The sequence below is a fragment of the Cydia splendana genome, chromosome 12 (assembly GCF_910591565.1).
Source record: "Cydia splendana chromosome 12, ilCydSple1.2, whole genome shotgun sequence".
Lineage (NCBI taxonomy): Eukaryota > Metazoa > Arthropoda > Insecta > Lepidoptera > Tortricidae > Cydia > Cydia splendana.
Window position 1 is genome coordinate 6,509,164 of NC_085971.1, and position 22,652 is coordinate 6,531,815.

At 35.5% G+C, this 22,652-nt stretch overlaps 1 pseudogene; it reads left to right on the plus strand.

Moving 5' to 3' along the window:
* Positions 1–10,128: 10,128 nt before the first annotated feature.
* On the plus strand, positions 10,129–10,771 carry LOC134795859 (uncharacterized; annotated as a pseudogene).
* Positions 10,772–22,652: the final 11,881 nt, after the last annotated feature.

The window sequence follows — 22,652 nt, forward strand, 5'->3', positions numbered from 1 at the left end:
AATGTTGACGACTCGCATGAGAACTATGCCATTAGGTTGTATTTAGTTGACCATGCAGCAATAACTTTTTAAAAAGTCCCGAGCGAGGCAATTCTGCACTAACATTATGTTCTTAATCTGCGATAATAAATCATCTCCTTTTGATTGTGTTTTAAAGAAAAAATAGGCCAAGGCGACGTACTTTTTAATTGCGACGGCATGTCGGCTTCGGTCAAACGGTTAACATTTTAATTGAGTAATTCGTTTTTTAGGCAGCATTTAGCATTAACACAACTAATTGTCTGAGTCTGTCGTGACGTAAGGATTATTTTTGTTGCTGGGTAGCATCTAAAACATCTGACACACGACGCAGGTTAAATCACGGAAAACAAACATTTTTTGAGCGGAAAATCTTATCGGGCACGTTGCCGAAATAAAAACGCTTCAGGAAAAAGTCCCAGTAACAGCCCATCATTCATTCAATACCATCAACGCGAAGTGCGAATAAAGAACCGGTATTGAAATCAAATTGGTATCCATTATATATCTGAATACGCCGTAGTCGCTAATTATTTAATAAGCCGTTAAATTGTTAGCAACTTTAGCTTCCGATACATAATCTTGCAAACCCCTTAGTAATTTCAAGCAGATGAGAGGTTTGCGATTTTAGCCGAAATAGGTTTTTAGCCAAAATTTGTTTCTAAGTATTATATAATGAAGGTATGAACAACTTCTTAATACCTACAGTTTGCAACGTCACCTTACTTCTGGCGCTTACACTATTATGGTATACTACACTATATGGACCCAACCCGGTTACCAGAAAAAAATAGGTTCTGTAGAAAAAATAGAGACCAAACCAGCTGAAATTTGTAAGAAAGCATATTTGAAGTGAAAACTTCTTTAGCGGCGCTGAGCACTTTTTGAGGTGGGGAAAAAATGATAAACTCGATTCAGCGTAACGCGTAACGTAACGCTGACGTCATGTGTCACGGACAATGTTATTCACCAAAGAACTTTAGTCATAACGTATCATAATCAGGTCAATTATTTAAAACTAGACTTTTATATTAAGTAATAAAGCTCAATGTTCTAATCTTGTACGGGCTGAAATACGAGGATCTCACAGTTACATTCTAACCCATACAACCATTTCCAGTCGCCGTTACGACGCGGTGTTGACACATCTTGTGTCGACACCGTCTGTTTCGGTCACAATTCCAGTCGCAGAGTCGTCGCCGTGTCGACACAGTTACCAGAAATGGGGAAGGGTCGACACATGACACAAAGTGACATAAAGTGTGGTCGCCGTGTGCACACATTGTTTCGGGTTTGCGACTACTTTATGCCAAAATCATTCGTTCATTCGTTCATTTTGTTCCTGTCAAATGGAAACTGTCAGATGGAAAAATACTTAAATAAAAATAAGTGACATTAATACGCCATCTCTAAAACGGATTACAAGACGTAATTATATATTGTTTGCATTTATATTACAATATGACTTAAATTATTATGGGGAATTAAACTGCTCGAGTGATTTGATAAACTAAGTGTAATATAATCAACGCGCCACCACATTGTTTTAGTTTAGCCGGAAATGAAATTGTTTACTTCTCAGTGCCTGTGTTCATAACTATATTATTTGAAGCATTTTTAGTACTTCGATGATGATTAATGATGTATAAATATGGTTCAAGGCTGAGAAATATTGCAGTCACAAAGTAGTTGCAATGTTTCGACTTTGTGTCGACTCTGTGTTGACACATGACACGCGCTGTCAAAAGTAATAACAAAGTTACTGGTATGTTACTGGATTTGCAAAATGGCTCCTTGTGTTGATTTGTTTTCAGATATTCTCAAAGTGTAAAAATGCCGTGGTCAGAGATGGGCATTAATCGATTAACTGTTTATTCGACTAATTAATGGAATAAAAAAAGTTAATTCTCAAATTTTAATCGCGATTAGTTTAGTCGACCTAACATAGATTGAAATTGAATTAATCTGAATATTAATCGATTAAATCTCGATTGAAAGTTGACAGGGGGCCATTTTTGTACGTAAAAATAATAGAAATGTCTTGCATGCAGATGGTAGCAAAACACTTTGTCATAAAAGTCGAGATGGGTGTCGATATATAGGTTTTAGGGAGTGCCGATTTCGAAAATAATGACCATTTTGGAATCCGAAATGGCGGCCATGCACTGTGTCATAAAAGTCGTCATGGATGTCGTTTTATACGTTTTAGCACATCAGAGCTCAAGTGTTAAGGATATTATTACACTCCTTAACACTTGAGCTCTGATGTGCTCAAGTGTTAAGGAGTGTAATAATATCTTCGATTTTAATACCGTTGACCCATTTACATTAATCAAACATTTTAAAACAATTAAGAAAAAAAGTACCGAAGACTTGTGGGGAACATCTGTGAAAATTCTTGGTAACGTAATAGATGTAATTTCTCCTTATTTAACATATATTTTTAATGCTTGTGTGAAACAGGGAGTGTTTCCAGACTTAATGAAAATTAGCAAAGTTGTACCTTTATACAAATCAGGCGAAAGAAACAACGTAACAAACTTTCGCCCTATATCAATTCTGCCCGCATTGAGTAAAGTTTTTGAAAAAATTATGCTGGAACAGTTACAGAGTTATTTTAAAGCCAATAATCTATTTCACTGCCAACAGTTTGGATTCAGGAAGGGATGTTCTACAACTGATGCTGCTTCAGAACTTATTAAATATATTTATAGCATATGGGAGGATTCTTGCGACGCAATAGGCATATTTTGCGACCTTTCAAAGGCGTTTGACTGCGTTGAACATTGTACTCTTCTATTAAAACTGAAGCACTACGGGTTGTCTGCAAATGCGTTAAAATTAATTTCATCGTATCTTAGTTATAGGTCTCAAACAGTAGTCATAAATAGAACACAATCTAGCGGAGCGCCTGTCAAATTAGGAGTGCCTCAAGGCTCTATTTTAGGGCCTTTTCTTTTTTTAGTTTATATTAATGATTTGCCCTCTATTGTCGAAAACTTTTGCAAAATTGTTCTATTTGCAGACGACACATCTTTAATTTTTAAAGTGAATAGAAATACAATTGATTACGATAGCATCAATGATATTCTTTCGAAAGTTTTAAACTGGTTTACAAAGAACAACCTGCTACTTAATCCCCAAAAAACCAAGTGTATGCGATTCACATTACCTAATGTTAAGCTTGACAACAACATAAATGTTCATTTGAATGGAGACCGCTTGGAGTTAGTAGATAAAACCATCTTTTTAGGTTTAACTTTGGACACTAATTTGCAGTGGAGTCCTCACATATCGTCACTAGCTAACAAATTAAGTTCTGCAGCTTTTGCAGTTAGGAAAATAAGGCAGTTGACTGACGTAGAGACGGCACGTTTAGTATATTTCAGCCAATTTCATAGTTTAATGGCATATGGAATTTTACTGTGGGGTAAGGCAGCAGATATACAAACAATATTTGTTCCACAAAAAAGAGCCATCCGGTCTATTTACAAGATGGGGTCTCGAGAATCATTAAGAGATCGATTTAAAGAAATAAATATCTTAACAGCAGCATCTCAATATATTTACGAGTGTATTGTTTATGCTCTAAAGCACATAGATTCGTTTAAGAAAATGAGTAGTTCTAGACATAAGCATAAAATTGCAATGCACAAGTTTCGTGTGCGTAAAATATATAAATCTTTTTTGGGGCAATGTATATTATTCTATAACAAATTGCCCAAAGAGGTGCTTAATTTGCCAATGCTCACTTTAAAAAAATATTTAAAAACCTCCTTAATGAAAAAAGGATACTACAGTGTCGAAGAGTACCTTAACGATAAAACTGCTTGGCCTAAATTGAACCAAAATAAGAACGACTGCATGAGGCTTAGTAATTAATTATTTTTATAGAAATTAGATCTTTAAATAACTGTTTAATGTTATGTACCTAAACTTCTTCTCTTGTTTGTTTTGGAAATTATTGAAAATTGTTATTATATGTTAGATTTTTTTTTGATTATTGCGCTTATAATTTTGTTTTTGACGATGCAAAATGCTGATTCAGCCATTATACAACTAGGTAGGTATAATTTATAATTTGTATATATTTTGATGTTGCATGAAATTAAATTATTGTAAATACACAATGACATAACTACCATTAGGTAATCGCACTTTTGCATGTTTTAATTTTTAGTTTAGTATTAAGTAGGTACTTTCCTTTCATCATTTCCAAATTGTAATGTATTTATTCTTATTTGCGATTTTCTTGACATTCCTTTTAATTAAATTTATTGTAACTGTGCATGTTTAACATAAAATGTAGACATTGACGATGCAAAAGCGATCCAACAGATCCTACTTGAATAAACTGATTTTTATCTTTATCTTTATCTTTATCTTTAGGGGGCCCCAATTTTGAAAATGATGACTATTTTGGAATCCAAAATGGCGGCCATGCACTATGCCATAAAAGTCGTCATGGGTGTCGTTTTATAGGTTTTAGGGGGCGCAGATTTCGAAAATGATAACCATTTTGGATTCCAAGATGGCGGCCATGCACTATGTCATAAAAGTCGTCATGGATCTCGTTTTATAGGTTTTAGGGGGCCCCGATTTAGAAAATGATGACCATTTTGAAATCCAAAATGGTGGCCATGCACTATGTCATAAAAGTCGTCATGGGTGTCGTTTTATAGGTTTTGGGGGGCGCAGATTTAGAAAATGATAACCATTTTGGATTCCAAAATGGCGGCCATGCACTATGTCATAAAAGTCGTCATGGGTGTCTTTTTATAGGTTTTAGGGGGCGCAGATTTCGAAAATGATGACCATTTTGGATTCCAAGATGGCGGCCATGCACTATGTCATAATAGTCGTCATGTATGTCGTTTTATAGGTTTTAGGGGGCCCCGCTTTCGAAAATGATGACCATTTTGGAATCCAAAATGGCGGCCATGCACTATGTCATAAAAGTCGTCATGGGTGTCGTTTTATAGGTTTTGGGGGGCGCAGATTTCGAAAATGATAACATTTTCAATTTAAAAATGGCGGCAATGCACTATGTCATAAAAGTCGTCATGGATATCGTTTTATAGGTTTTAGGGGGCGCAGATTTCGAAAATGATGACTATTTTGGATTCCAAGATGGCGGCCATGCACTATGTCATAAAAGTCGTTATGGATGTCGTTTTATAGGTTTTAGGGGGCGCAGATTTCGAAAATGATGACTATTTTGGATTCCACTTTTATGACAAAATACGTATAGCCGCCATCTTGGATTATAAAATGATCATCGTTTTCGAATTCTGCACTCCCTAAAACCTATAAATCGACATCCGTGACGACGCAAGTTATCTTTATTTTCAGATCTAACAAATTGCTACAGAATACAAAGGACAAAAAAGAAGCGAGGAGGTAATGAAACAAGCAAAAATACAGATCGACGCAATTGGGTGATTCTTAAATTGTGTCCAGAATTTTTTTGTCATAAAAGTTTATATTTTTCACATATTACTAAATCTATGGCAAAAGTTATAATATTGCAATGGATTCCATCGCATGTAGGTATAAGTGGCAATGAGACAGCTGATGCATTAGCAAAACAGGCATGCAGCGATGGCATTGAATTTCACTTGAAACATTATATGGGGGCAATAATTACTGTTTACATTTAGTCAAATTAAAGTGTCGCGAATTGTGGAAGGAATATTTCGACGAGAGATCTAGGGACAAAGGTATTTGGTTTAAGACAAAACAGCCACAACCCTTTAATTCTCCTTGGATTGATAATAGTGTGTTGTGTAGGCAGGATCTAGTTTTATTATTGAGATTGCGCTCTGGACACATTCCATTGAATAAGTTCGCCTACCTCATGCGTAAAGTGAATTCGGAATTATGCACCTTATGTAATCGCGTCGAGGATGTGTATCATATTTTAATGGAGTGTGTCCGAAATGAGCGACTTAGAAGACAGATATTTCATGACAATGACAGTTCCATTGGGTTATGTAATACCTACCTTTCGAACCCCATGTCTGAGTTTGTTGAAAAGGTACTAAATATTGTTAAGTGCGGTCTGAGGGACAGAAATGTGTGATGTAATTAAACTAGATGTAGCTATTTACTTTCTTTTAACTTTGTTAATTAAGTCTGTTTTTTATGGGGTGACATATTCGTTCAATCGAAAAAGCCCCTTAATAAAGGAAAAAAATAAAATGTTCCGTGACATTTCGACCTTGTAATTTTTTAAGTAAATGTTTTTGTTTATCTATGAGGATCTCACTAGAATAGTATAATCAAGGTATGTTTATATTTGATGAATGAAATAGTAACGCAAAAAAAAAAAAATATTTGTGTCTTATATTCCTGTCGAAGACTTTTATTTTACCTTTTCCTTCTACACAAGTTTGGCCAAGTAATAAGAATTTAGGGCACTCAATTTTATTTTGACTTCTACAACAGTAAAGCTACGAGGCCATGTTTTGGTATCGTTTTCGTATAAATTCGCAGTACCAAATTTTGTTAAGGTATCACATTGACACCATTCCGAAGTAAAAACATATAAACTTATTAAAATACTTTCTTTTAAACTCCTCTTCACGCTTAAACTGCTGAACAGTTTTAATTTAAAGTTGGTACACATATATTTTGAGTCCCGAGACAGGATATAATAAGTTATCTCAAAAATCACACTTTAAAGGTGTGAAATGAGGTGTAGGGGGGAATTCAGAATTGACTTCTTGAAGTTAATACTGTTTAAGTTTAGGTTTGAAGTCATGTTTTTTCATCATTTTTAACTAAATCAAAGATGTAGACCATCCCAAATTTCATATAAATCGGTTCAGCGGTTATTGATTTCCCGTACAAATTTCCACGCCACTTTTCACACCTTCAAAAGATGATTTTGGTTATAAGATCTATCCTATGTCCTGTTCCGGGACGCAAACTATTTCTATACCAAATTTCAACGAAATCGGTTCAGCGGTTAAGCGTCAAGAAGAGTTTCAAAAAAACCGGCCAAGTGCGAGTCGGACTCGCGTATTAAGGGTTCCGTACATTAAGTCCGACTCGCGCTTGACTGCACATTTCTAATAGGTTTTCCTGTCATCTATAGGTAAAGAACTATTTTGTGTATTCAGACGGACATACATACAGACGCACGAGTGATCCTATAAGGGTTCCGTTTTTTCCTTTTGAGGTACGGAACCCTAAAAAGATTTATTTTTATTTTGTGGAATGGTGTCAATGTGATATCTTAAATGGATTCAGCACCCCAGATTTATACGAAAACGATACCAAACACGGCCTAGCACCTTCACTGATATAGATATATCAAGATAAAATTGAGAGCCCTAAATAAACTTTCAAGAGCGGATATCTCAAAAACTATTCAACATATCGAAAAAATTGACGGAATAAACTTGTAACAAATTAAATTAACTTTCATTTTGTATAAGTGGCCATGTCGCTGAGATGCATAGTTTCCGAGATATAATCGAAAAACGGGAAAATGGGACCTTCAAAGCCCCCTCTCTCCCCCCCGCTCAAGGGCTACGGCCGGGGACTTTTGATATGTTCACCTCCTAACTTGTCAAACCGAGTTACGGAGTCAAAAATTGTGTTCCGAGCATTTCCCTCTACAACTTTTGGAGTATTCGTTGCCTGACCTAAGTAGCTTTGAATTTCTTTAAAAACTTTTCTGTAAAAGGTTGACGGGTGTTGGGTGTTTATATGGTTTCGGTCGATTATTATCATTTGCATTGCCCATGATGACTTACTAGAATTACGAGCACACGAGACACTAATAGTAGTTTGACAAACCTTGGTTTTCAAGAGGTATTTTATATTGACATTTGCTGTCACAAATTTGCTGTCAGATTTAGTCGCAAACCGCACGCAAAGTGCACACAAATGTGTCGACACCTTGTTACGGAAAAGTGTAGACACGGCGACGACACTTTGTTTCGAAACAATTCTAGACACATTGTGTGGACTCTGTTACGACACATCTGACATTTAGTTACCACTTTGTTATTCTGCGACTGGAATGGTTATATGGGAACTTTATATCACTCAAATATAATCCAATAAAGCTACATCTTGATGAAATCGCTAATAAAAGTAAACTCTAGAACTGGTGAATAAAACTCAAAATATCATGACCAAATATATTTAGATGCGAGGTCTGCAAGGTAACTTTACAATTTTTATTCGAATTTTAAACAATTAACTCTACAAATTTAAGCTCACTGGCCAGCAATTTCGGAACTAAAGTTTTTCAATAGAAAGGAGGATGGGTCAATTATACATAGATAGTGCTGCAGACATTTTGGACTAGTCATTGAGTTTTCACTTCTGTCGGCACCCCGGAGTGCAACCCGTTGGTTTTTTTTTATAATTTTCGGGGTATGTGCATAGCAAAAGCACTCCATAAAAAGTTAACCGGTAGGTATCTCGTCACCGGTAAATAAACAGCAATCTACAGCTCAGCTAACATTTAGCCAAAGCTATATCTAATCTAACGATGCCTTTTTCATTAGAAGGGTGATTTCCTCAAGTTAACTATGCGAAGTCACACCTTAGATATCAAAAAAATCTTCATTTGAAAAAAGAAATTATAGCGTCCAAACAAAAAAAAAACCGGGCAAGTGCGAGTCGGACTCGCGCACGAAGGGTTCCGTACCATAATGCAAAAAAAAAAAACGGTCACCCATCCAAGTACTGACCACTCCCGACGTTGCTTAACTTTGGTCAAAAATCACGTTTGTTGTATGGGAGCCCCATTTAAATCTTTATTTTATTCTGTTTTTAGTATTTGTTGTTATAGCGGCAACAGAAATACATCATCTGTGAAAATTTCAACTGTCTAGCTATCACGGTTCGTGAGATACAGCCTGGTGACAGACGGACGGACGGACGGACGGACGGACAGCGAAGTCTTAGTAATAGGGTCCCGTTTTACCCTTTGGGTACGGAACCCTAAAAAATGGATGTAAGTATGAATTACAAAATAAAATTATGCTGGCAAAATAAATTCGTCAGTAAAGAAGAACAAAAAAAAACCTACTCGTCCCTTTCTTTTGGGTAAAGACAGTATAATTCTCTGTCTATGTTTGAAATTGCCAAACTCTGTTTGATCAATAAAGTTAAGTAATAATGAAATTGATTGATGATTTACATTTACGTCGGTATCAGGAGGCCGAATTATAATATACAAATTGATGGCAAAATGTAATCAAATTGAGATTAATTTTTAATTTAAATCGGTTTCCAGAGCGACCACAATGAATAAATTTGTGCCTTAGGGTGCCCTGCAGGGCGTAATACTACTACTGCTTTTATGTACAGTCGAAAGTTTTAATTTATGACCCATTTTGTACCTTGTCACATGACAATAGTATGTCGAGGTCTCTACCGACTTTCATATTCATTGTTGTACTCTGTGTCGTTTCGTACAAGGTACGAAATGGGTCATAAATTAATACTTTGGACCGTAATTACTACTAATCAACAGAGATCGGCGGGGGTGAGCTTTTTACCTTATAATTTGACATGTCTTACGTCATATTATAAGGCAAATAGCCACCCCCGCCGATCTCTGCTAATCAATTTCACCTATTAACTACTTTTCAAACATACCTAAGCAAAGAGTGTCAGCAGTTTATAATAAGTGGCTTTACAAAACTAATCTACAGCAAAACTGTGCACAATTTACGTCCATCCATCGAGCCAGGGCTCACTGGCATCATTGCGTGACCGCGATAAACACAAGTGCGGCCCGCCGAAGAAAATGTAGCCTGCTTAGCGTTGATGGTAGCAAAAGGCGAAATGAGTTCGCGTTCACAAAGGCGATCTATGTGTTTATGCTAGTGGAAGATCTAACAAGAGACACAAAGAGGTCGTATTTCTAAAGTACAGAGTCGCTTAATTTTTGACGTTGAGGTAGATACTCTAGTCAGTCTAAAGGTGACAGTCCATTTCCAACGACAGCAGCACTACCATTCATTTTACTATGGAAATTGAATGAAATGTTACCTTATCTGACAAATGGAATGTTACCTGGTAACATTCCAATTCTGACTGCAGCTGCACTACTGCTCCGACACGTCGATGTTCCATAGTAAAATGAATGACACGACAATGAATGACAGTAACGTCGCAACAGTAGTGCACCTGTCGTTGGAAAGGGACTGTCACCTTAAAAGTGTCATTCAGATGACAACATCAACAACAAGGTCAGGCTGGCCGTATCCAGACTCTTGAACGCACCATAGATAAAATGGAACAACAATCGCGAATGAATAATTTAGAAATATGCAACATGCCTGAGAAGCGCGGTGAAAACTTAATTAGTATTATCAGCGACATAGGAACCGCTATTAAATTCACTTTTACGTCCAGTGACATTGTCTCAATACATCGTGTACCACATGCCGACCCCAGCTGCAATCGCCCAAAAAACATAATAGTGCGTTTTACCTCAGTCATACTACGTGATAATATTTTGGCTGCGTTTCGCCTTGCGAAAGGACTCAATACTTCACAAATAAACATAACAGGATCCCCGCAAAAAATATATCTGAACGAGCATTTAACACTTAAAAACAAGCTGTTACTACGACAGACTCGTGAAGCAGCCTTGAAGCATAACTTTAAGTTTGTATGGGTTCGACATGCCACTATATTGGTGCGCAAAGATGACACTTCACCAATAATAGCTATACGAGCGACTCACGAGCTGAGTAAGATATCACCGAGTAGTTCCTGACCAATATACATATAGACTTTTCACTAACTCAAAAATGTGTTGTATTTTTGCTTTTATGTTAATCTTATACCAGTGCTGCATACATATAATAGCCACCTGTAATCTATTAAAGTCGCGTAATTTGTGCGTGGGCATTTTATTGTTTTTGTTTAAAGAATTAATAATCACATACAACCAATCACGTAAGTACCTCATAGTTATGGGCGAGCGTGTTATCTTATCAGAGATCATAATTTTTTTGCATTTTAATGATACACTATTTTACCGTTTTAAACACTCTTATATTATATCCGTACGCAATAATGGATAGTATTTTTTCGGTTTACTATCAAAACTGTCGAGGTCTCCGTACTAAAACAAACACTTTATACATGAACATTTTATCGCACAATTATGACATAATAATATTAACTGAAACATGGTTATGCCCTGAAATAGCGAATAATGAGTTTATAGATACTCGGTATGTAGTTTTTCGAAGTGACAGGGATCGAATGGGCAGCGGGCGCGGCGTCGGTGGCGGCGTGATTGTGGCGGTGCTGCGCGAGCTTGGCGCCGCTGTGTGCTCCCCGTTACCTGCGCCGCCGGGCCGGCCGGCGATTTCACCGCTCGTTGATAACATTGTAATTACTCTGCCGCTCGGTGCTCACCATAAACTCATTATAAGTGCGGTGTACATTCCTCCCAAACAACCTACCATAACATATGAAACTCACTTCGAACAACTGCAAACTCTGCTTTTACAAGCAAATGCAAAAAGTTATTGGATTGTAGGCGACTATAATTTCCCGACCTTGGCCTGGAAGAACTGTGGAAATTTTGCAACTCTGTCTCCGGGTGAACGCGAATCTAACCACCATAAGAGTCTTATTGACTTTATTTCTATATTCAATCTCACACAATATAACATATATCTTAACGCGAGCGGTAAAATCTTAGATCTGTTTCTCGCGAACAACACTGACTGCACCAGCGCACCTGCCCCCCTCGCACTTGTCCCCCCTGATGCCCATCATCCTCCATTCTATGTTATTTCATCCCTACCTAATTCCCAAAATAAAGCGTTGTTCCCTAAACCAATATATAGGTATTGTTTTAACAAAGCTGACTATACTAATATTAATAACGATATTGATAAGATCCCATGGTCAGACCTCCTAATGGACCTCTCGGCGGATTGTGCTGTCTCATTATTTTATGAATGCATTTATAAAATTAAAAAGGACCGCGTTCCCTATAAGAAAACACACTCAGATACATTTCCATGCTGGTTCTCACCCGCATTAATTCACATTTTTAAAAATAAAAACAAAGCTTGGATCAAATGGAAAAAGTACCACAATTTGATTGACTATGAAGTATTCTCAAAATTAAGAGACAGATTTAAGACCGAGACAAATAAATGTTATAAAAAATATCTGGAACGAGTGGAGGACAGTATACACGACAACATAAAATACTTCTGGACCTATATTTCTAATCGAAACCATTCATCTGATATACCTAACACTATGAACTATCAAAATATAACTTCTGATAACAAAACACAAATTTGTGATATGTTTTCAGATTTTTTCCAGTCGGTTTACCAGCCATCCACTGTACCAGATAACTTTAGCGTTCCCGAAAATAACCCTATATCTAACATTAATATCCACAATTTGCACATCTCAACCAGCCACATTACATACGAATTAAGCCATCTTGATTTATCAAAGGGTCAGGGTCCTGACAATATTCCCCCAATTTTTCTCAAAAATACAGTTAAAACTATAACTACACCTCTCGCTATTATATTTAATAAGTGCCTGAACGAGGGGTTCTTCCCTTCTATTTGGAAAACTGCAAACATAATTCCAGTGCACAAAGGTGGTTCCAAAAATAACATAGAAAATTATAGACCCATATCAATCTTGTCCACGCTGTCAAAAGTCTTCGAGAAGTTAGTACATAAACTGATTTATCCAAATCTACATAATCAAATTATTCCTCATCAACACGGTTTTGTCCAACATAGATCTACAACCACTAATCTTCTTGTTTATACCTCATATTTATTTGAAAGCCTTGATAGTAATACGCAAGTAGACAGTGTGTATACTGATTTCCGGAAGGCTTTTGACAGGGTGGATCATCGATTACTATTGGAAAAGATTGCTTATAATGGTATAAGGGGCAACCTGTGGCGCTGGTTCAAGTCATATATCACAAACCGAACCCAAAAAGTAACAATTAACGGATGCGAATCGCATGCTATTAAAATCAGTTCAGGCGTACCACAGGGCTCAATTTTAGGTCCCTTATTATTCACACTATTTATAAATGATATTGGTACTTGTTTTAAATTTTGTAATATTCTCTTATACGCAGACGATTTAAAAATATATCATACAATTTGTGACGAAAGAGACTGTAATAAATTTCAACAGGACCTTGATTGCTTCTCAGACTATTGTGCTGCAAATAAACTTGAACTAAACCTTGATAAATGCAAACTAATTAAATTCACCAAAAAAAGATTAATTATAAATAACTCTTACATCTTATGTAACGCAAAACTTGCAATAGTTGAATCTATAAGGGACCTTGGAATCACACTTGACTCAAAGCTGCACCTAGATTTACACATAAATAGCATAATAAATAAAGCATTCAAGATGTACGGTTTTGTTATGCGGTCTAGTACGGAATTTCGAAGACCAAATACTTATTTGCAATTATTCAAGTCCTTAATTCGCTGCCATTTAGAACAAGCTGTTACAATTTGGAACCCCTACTATACTAAATACTCAGACGCTCTCGAAACAGTCCAAAAAAAATTCTTAAATTCTATGCACTTTCGATGCTACAAAAAAAGATTATCTTACCAGCAGTTACTAAAAAAATATGATCTGTTAGATTTAAGTTCCAGGCGAATGTTGCTCGAATCTATGGTACTGTACGGTCTCTGCAACAACCACTATGATTGTATTGCCCTTAATAATAAGCTCAGTTATAAAGTGCCCAACTGTAGTAGACAACGAGAGACGCGCCCGCACCGGCTGTTCGTGACCGGCCGCTGCCGCACCCACGCCGGTGAGCGCGCTCCTCTTCGCAGGCTCGTCCACACTTATAACACACATTTTAACCAGGTGGATATTTTTGGCTGCAGTTCTGGTGTATATAAAAAACTTGTAACAGATGTACTTAGACATAGTAACAATATGTAATATCTAGTGATATGAAGCGAATCAAAATGTACTATTTAATGTACTAACTATGTATAATTTCATATAACTTATGTAACGTAATGCTGCATGCACTGTTAACTATTAAGCGTTAAATATTTAAGTAATTTTATGATGTTAGAACTCAAAGTAATAATAACCTTTACCTTGTCAATGCCTCCCGGAGCCTTAAGCTCCAGAGGTATAAGCTCCGAATAATCAAAGTATGTACCTAATTGTAATAAGTGGTGAACGGTGTTGGTCACACATACTGTATATAGTGTTAAAAATACTTTAGATTTAAGCCTTTCTTGTAGTGACTGTTTGTTTACCTAAATAAATTAAAAAAAAAAAAAAAAAAAACATCAGCTGCATTACTGCTGCGGCGTAATTAAACCTTTTTTTGCGTTCCTCTAAATTTGAGTACCTATATCTATCTATATAGTATGTAGGTAAATAAAAAAAATATAGCAAATTGTTTAGTTTTTACTTGGTGCATTAAATTTGTAGTGGATAACTATTACCCATAAATGTAGGCAATTGTGATTCATTCGATTAGAATTGACACACTTCCTGCTATAATCGCATGAGAATAGGGACTTTATTCCTAAATTATAATATTATTAAGTATCAAAATTATATCGAAATGTGGTAATAAATTGATATTCATAATACATTGATATTATAATATTATGTTTACATTTTGGATGTTTGATTCTGAATTTAGTTCTAGAGCAATCTATTAATTGATGTAGGCGCCAGCATTTGTTTTATTGATTTCCTGTGATTGGTTATCGACGTCTGTCTGTAATGTATCTTAGAAAAAAAACTCCGAACGATTTAACATATTATGTATATCCACAGAAGGATAAATATACACATAATAAACTTCCATAGAATGCTCATAAATAAATGGAACACAAATTAACTATAGTACTTACCACTTTTAATATTGCCTCTGCATACAATCCAATTCCCAAACGTAAAGATTCTTTATGTCATTTAACATGAAGTTTAGAATCGAATGTGTGTAAGATATCATTTAATAGCCATTAATCTAATAAGATACTAACGATAACTTATTAACATTTAAATCGCGGCGCTTCAGTAATAAATCTTCATTCATAAAGTGTAATCTAATTATACACTTATATCTACAGTACAAGTATGTACAATGCGCCTAAGGGGCAAAGGGTGTATAAAGATAATAAATTCATTCTTAAATAGATGTAATTGCGATGATTTTTTACATAGCTCTGTTGGTTATCCTTTCTTATTCTTGCAGCTAAACTATTGAACTAATTGGAATTCAAAACAATGAATGACCAACTTTGAAGAAAATGTAATTGTGTCAGTTAGCGCCACTTGCACCATTCCATTAACCCGGGTTTAGCCGGTTAAACCTGGAGTTACCATGGTTACCAGTACAATATGACACAGGGTTAACGGTATAATCGCTTAACCCCGAGTTAGTGAGATGGTGCAAGTGGCCCTTAGTCTATTAAATTTCATCAACAATATATCTGCAATTAGACTAGTATTCATTTGTTTTTGGGTTTCTCATATGTAACTAAATTAACTACTAACGCCTATAATAATTAACCAAGCAATTACTCACATTTCACTGCTTAAATCATGTACATAATACCTGTTTGGGAAACTTAACTACATCAATTAGGAATAAAAACATAGTTTCCAAGTTTTCTTTACAAAGTGAGTCGTTCAATGCCCATGAATAGAAATTTCGTTAACGCTTTGTCGCCAAGATAAATATTTAATATTAAAATAGGTACACGATATTTATTTGTGCAGTGTGAAACCACGCTGGCGAATTTTACGTAATCTATTTTGACTTCGACGAATTTAAATACAAATATGTTTTTAATCCACTTGATGTATTTCAAGATGTTTCCAAATGCCAGAATAATCATTTATCGGTAAAAGCTTTTAATAAAAGTACATTGAACCCACTAATATCCGTTGAAAGCTGGATTCCAATTGATTCATATAACAATTTTAATAAGGTATTTTGCGGTATAAAGGTTAATTGGATGCGAATATTTTTGATTGCTACCCTAAAACGCCTAACCTAATGGAATTGCATCCTATGTTAACATTCTGATGCTATATTTATAAAAAGAATGCCGGATTGAGCGTTCTAATCGCGGCAACGAACTTTACATATTTTTCAAGTAATTTGACAGTAGCGATCCTACCTCTAGTGGCCTTGCCAACGAAAGAAAAGTCTTCTAGAAATCTATGAAAGGGCTTTGTGAGTAGATTACAAATATAATATATAACATACTATAATATTAACAATACTTGGTTTAACTAATTATTAGAAAACGTTCAAAAATTTCACAATCCACAGTTGACTTCTAACTGCTCTAAATTGAAAATGGCTGAATGGATTCGTCCAAAATACATACCAAGTAACTGTGAATATCTTCTATATACTTAATGTTAAAAAATAATTAACCAGATATATCAAAAAATAAGAAAAGTACATCAAGGTGAAAAATGTATAATTTTCTGTTACATTAACCTGCAACTATTATTAAAACAAACAAAAGACCCGACAGTTTGACATATATTTTTGAAATGGTATTTTTACTAGCTTTCATTTGGTACCCATAGTGATTGCTATAGTAAGGAAAAAAAACAATCCCCCCCCCTCCATTTTTATATTAGCGGACGCCATTCTCAAAATGTATGTAGCCTATGTCACTACCACAATTCTGACGAATTCAACCACACCTCATATGTCAAAAATGGTGCCGGCTAAATAAAAAAATGGAGGGGGGGGGGGGGTTGTGTTTTTTTTCTTACTATACCAATATGGGTACCAAATGAAAGCTAGTGAAAAGACCATTTCAAAAATATATGTAAACAGTCGGGTTTTTTGTTGGTTTTAATAATAGTTGCAGTTTAATGTAACAGATACTTATACTTTTTCATCTTGATGTACTTTTCTTATTTTTTGTTATATCTGGTTAATTATTTTTTAACATTATATAGAGAATATTCACAGTCATTTGGTATGTATTTTAGACTAATCCACTCAGCCATTTTCAATTTAGAGCACTTGAAATTCAACAGTGGATTGTGACATTTTTGAACGTTTTCTAATAATTTGTTAGGCCGAGTATTGAAAATGTTACAGTATGTTATATATTTGTGATCTACTCACAAAGCCCTTTCATTTGGTACCCCACATGGTAAGTTTAAAAGAAACTAAAAAAAAAGTTTGTACTGCAGAATTTATGACGCCACAGCAACTACCCCCACCACTTTCGCGCTTGTCATCTTATATATTTGTGTTCAGGGCATTACACTGAATGCATCGATACCATATTCACCCATATCCAAGACGACATGAACTAAACCTAACCTAAAACCTGAAATTACGGCCCGCTACTCTCTGTGACTCTAAGATTGCAGAAGAGGATTTCGATTTCGGAACCAGCACAAAAAATAACCCCTAAATTAAAGAGATACAGTGGTTATCACCTACCGTAGTAAATAAAATTCTTTAATCATTAACGACGCGATTCGGGAAATGAATTAGAGATTCACTAGTTATGAAATAGTAAAGATATGTGACGTTGAACGGCAAAAGGTACCTTATGGCGGTTGGCGCTTACGCTATTACTTATTAACGCCGCTCCAATATTATTGCGGCCGCCATAAGGTACCTTTTGCCGTGGAACGTCGCATATCTTTACTATTTCATATGATTCACATCTAGTGAATCTCTAATTCATTTTCCGAATCGCGCCGTAATTCTTTTACTTATTCTATGGGATTCCTTGTCTTGATCTAACAATAAGTAACATTTTTGGTTTTATACGATTGCAAAATTAGTGAAAGCTTTTACATTTACAGCCATTGTTTTCTTCTTCTATTCTTTTCTAAACAGCTCTAGATCCTCACAAGAAATAAATTATGCTTCGATATTTAAAAGGAAGGAGCCAGAAATGGTATTCGGATTTTAAAATGTGATAATATTCTTTTTTATTGAAAAAAAAAAAAATACCTATGTGAATACGTTCGCTTGCGCTAATCAGTGCGCAAGAAATGCAGTGATAGTCGTGTTATTTAGCAGTTCGATCGCACATGAGATCCAATGCGAGTGGTGTCATGTCAAGTGTTGAAATTCAGAATACCACTCCACGTATGAGTAATCACGCTCCGAGGTTTTGAACTATCACATTAAGCGCCACTTGCACCATCCCACTAACCCGGGGCTAACCGGTTAAACCGTTAACCCTGTGTCAAATCGTACTGGCAACCATGGTAATTCTAGGTTATACCGGTTAACCCCGGGTTAGTGAATGGTGCAAGTGGCCCTCAGTACACTATTTATTACCCAACAAATACGAAGCCCTAGGGTTACCCCATCTATCGGGTATTATTATCCAAAGCTGACTCATTCTCAAACTCATCTCCAGTTTTACAGCTTCCATTGTTTGTGTAACTGGTCACTGACATTCAAAGGCTAAAAGCCGCAGGTCATCGCACCAATTGTTAGTAATTAGCATTATTAATGTTCGCGCCGAGAAAACCATAACATTTTATATGACTGAAGATTTTAGGTTCACGTTCGTTACTATGGGTTTTTTTAGTCAGGGTTGATGACATTATAGTCGTAGTGAAAGGTAGAAACAATTTAATTTATGTCACGTATAATTCAGTCACTTTAGACCGAAAAAAGGGATCAGACTCGGAATGATCACGGAATGAATACAGCATCACCTCCAATAAGGTGGTGGTACTAGTGTTAGACATGCTAATGCTGAATAGATGACACCCTGCTGTCACCTCTATTATTGACAATGACTTAAGTTTCAAGATGACATGTACTGGGATCACGTCGAGCACCAGTACCACCTTACATATTAAAAAGAATTGGCACCTGAAAGTTAAATTGCTACTCGCAATCTTTTTATAAGACTTCGAGGTATGCTTAGCATATCCTTTTATAATTTCCTTTCGATATGTTGACCGTTTAAAATGCCTTTAATACTTTTCTCACTCATGGTGATAAAACGACTGATTTTAAATAGTTCAGTATTTATTTTCAACCTTGTGTTTATTACCACAGGACTCAATTTTGCATGAACATTTTTGAGAAAATGCTTTTTGTTATTCAGCCACTACAATGCTAAAAGCCCCAGTTTTACAAGGCATTTCTACAAATGATTGGTGTGATTAAGCATGGTTAAGTATCTCAATTTAGATGGAATCTTAATATACTGTCGTTATCACATTCGCTGCTGCTATGATATAAATTATGGGAGCACATTATGTGAGTATTTAGCAATAAGCAGTAAGGTGCTTTGCGATAAGTTCGAATGTGGGGTAATTCTGAGAACCGCTAATATAATACTAAACTACATAGAACCACTTTTTTAATGTTGCAACAGTAGGTAAGCAAGATATCTTGATAATCATTGCAGTAGCGTGAGTTTTGCCGAATTATGAAATGCTAGAAGCATGTTTAATAGATAATTATCGATTTTCAAAATTATCTCGTTGTGAAGTTACCCCAATGCACCTTACCCATTAATTATTAACTAATATATATAGGTAAATATGTAAACAATACATGAAAATTAATACATTTCAAAGTGCTGAAACCTACGTCTTACAATTTTAATTTTAAAGCACACTTATACAAACGCAGATTGTAATTAACGCCCCCAAAGTACCGATTGTATACATCAATTAAGCCCATTATATTAGCACCATAGCGCGAATAGAGCGAGTATTCTTAAGTTTTGGAAGTAAAACTTCTATTCGCTCTAATTTCTTAGTATTACAATTATTAGCAACAAAACGAAAGTACCAAATATAGATATAATGTGAATGTTTATGTCAAATTATATACATGTTATTTCAAATGGTCGTTTTAAAATGAGATGAACTCGATTTTATGGCGGGGGATTTTAGGTTCGTGTTAAGATTTATTGACTAAATTAAGTTAGGGTTCTGTCTGAAATAAAATAAAAAACAACGGGTTGCACTCCGGGAGTGCCGACAGAAGTGAAAACTCAATATATAACTAGTCCAAAATGTCGCAGCACTATGTATAATTGACCCATCCTCCTTTCTATTGAAAAAATTTAGTTCCGAAATTGCTGGCCAGTGAGCTTAAATTTGTAGCGTTAATTGTTTAAAATTCGAATAGAAATTGTAAAGTTACCTTGCAGACCTCGCATCTAAATATATTTGGTCATGATATTTTGAGTTTTATTCACCAGTACTAGAGTTCACTTTTATTAACGATTTCATCAAGACTTTATTGAATTATTGAATTATATTGGAGTGATATAAAGTTAGAATGTAACTGTGAGATCCTCGTATTTCAGCCCGTACAAGATTAGAATATTGAGCTTTATTGCTTAATATAAAAGTCCAGTTTTAAATAATTGACCTGATTATGATACGTTATGACTAAAGTTCTTTGGTGAATAACATTGTCCGTCACACATGACATAAGTCACGCAAGCGCCCTGCGCCGCGTACATGAAACAGCCGGCTCAGGCATACATTTTCGCCGTGCGGTAGAAAGAGAGGAGAGACACCTTCGCGTTACGCGTTACGCTGTCCCGAGTTTATAATTTTTTCCCCACCTCAAAAAGTGCTCAGCGCCGCTAAAGAAGTTTTCACTTCAAAAATTGTAATAACTTCTTATTTACCAACCATTAAACCGAAAACCTATATGTAATTTGTTCGTTAAGGGCCCACTGATTACCAGTCCGCAGGACGATAATCGGCCTTTCAGTTAAAAGCAAAATTTGATAGCTCCGAATAACTCACAGGCTGATATCGTCCGACGAACTGGTAATGTGTGGGGGTTTAGAGGCTGTTCGGAAAGAGAGGAGTCGTGAAATGTATTGGGCCCCATATATTCCACGACTCTTCTCTTTCCGAACAGACTCTATTCCATTTCAGTGTCTAAGCGTTCAGAGGATACCTTGAGGCTAATTCAAACTCACATTTTGAAGTCAAAATGATGTATTGTCTTTTTGTTATCATTTGTCCGTGCGTCCCGCTCGCGCCAGTAGACATGTATATTGTATACGAACGAGAGTGAGCGAAATTCACGTACGAACGATAGATCAAAATGTACGTTTCAATTGGCCTCCTTTTGTTGTTGCTATCTTGCATTTCCGCAGACAGAGAGAGACGGCAACAAACATGGTGGCCCTTATCAAGTTTTTTTGCCGACTTTGTAGACGCACTAGCATGATGATAATAATTTCAATTTGTACAACGTTTGTAGGTATTTGTTTAATAAAATTACTTCATGAACATCTACATGTTTGTATGGAAACTAGGTTGTTTATTGACAATTTTAACAATAATATTATAAGTATAATTTTAGGTGAGTCATTTCCTGTATTTTTTCGATCTGTTATAACAGATATAATATATAGAACTGGGTGAAACTATTTAACATAGGTTTGTAGCGGTAAGTATATGTTATCTGTTTACTTTGAATTTACTTGTTTTTTAGCAAAAAGATTATAATATTCTTCAGAATTCTGAAATGGCAGGTGTTGGTTTTTAATTAAATCTACTATACCTACCAAGTGATGAATGGTAACTTACCACATTATAACCTGGGCACAGAGAACACTGTAAACCTGTAAAGTTTCACCTGTAAATCTGTATATTAAAACTATGCTATGCCTACTTAAGAAATAATTAATTCATCTAGTCATTTATACATTCATAATTCATTATTTTATAGCATACCTACTGAAAAATATAAGTCACATTGAGCATGTGACACGCTTAGTTATTTTTTTACAGCGAAATGCTATACATGGAAGTATTCTGTCCGCTCAATTATGACCCAACGCAAACTACCCCGCGATAGGCGGTACTTACAAACTGCTCGATTGGCAATCTCAGTACCACCGAGATGACAGTCAGTGACAAATGGCTAAATTGATTTATAAAAACAACGTTTTTTTGTATTTAAAAACATATTCACGTGTCGTGAAGTGGTGCAGAAGTTATTTTAGTTCATACCAAGGACAGTGGAATCACTTTTCACTTGTAGTAAACCGATAACTTCAGTAGAATTTGGAAAAAACATGACGATTTGTTTTCAATACTACCGTGCTAAGCTAAAACGTAACAACTGCATACGACTTTCATAACAACATACGACTTTTTAAATTGCGAGCATAATAGGGATGGTGTTATGCTAAATGAAGTAGACTATTTTATTAACTTGTGTTTGGTTTAGGTATTTTCTATATAATTATAAATGTAGTAATAAATTCCTTCTTACAGATTTGTATTTTCCTTTTTTATTTCATGAGATGAAGCTATAAAAAAACTACCTAGTTATTTCAAATTAATAATCAAATTTGGTATTGTCATTTTACATTACTTTCCATTCAGATTCCCACAAGATGCTATTCGCAGAGAACTACGGAAAAAAGCTGTCCAATTAGAGAGACATGAAATTGAGTGGATGCCTGGCAAGATATCTAGAATAATGTTCTATTCATGAGATATAACCCGTGAGATAATCATACCCGGTCTCCTATATGTAGATACATTTTTCCTATCATGCTTTCACTGAATTAATTTAACAAATACACACATTATCTGAAAATGTTGATCATTTGAATCCACCCTCTACTGTCACATAT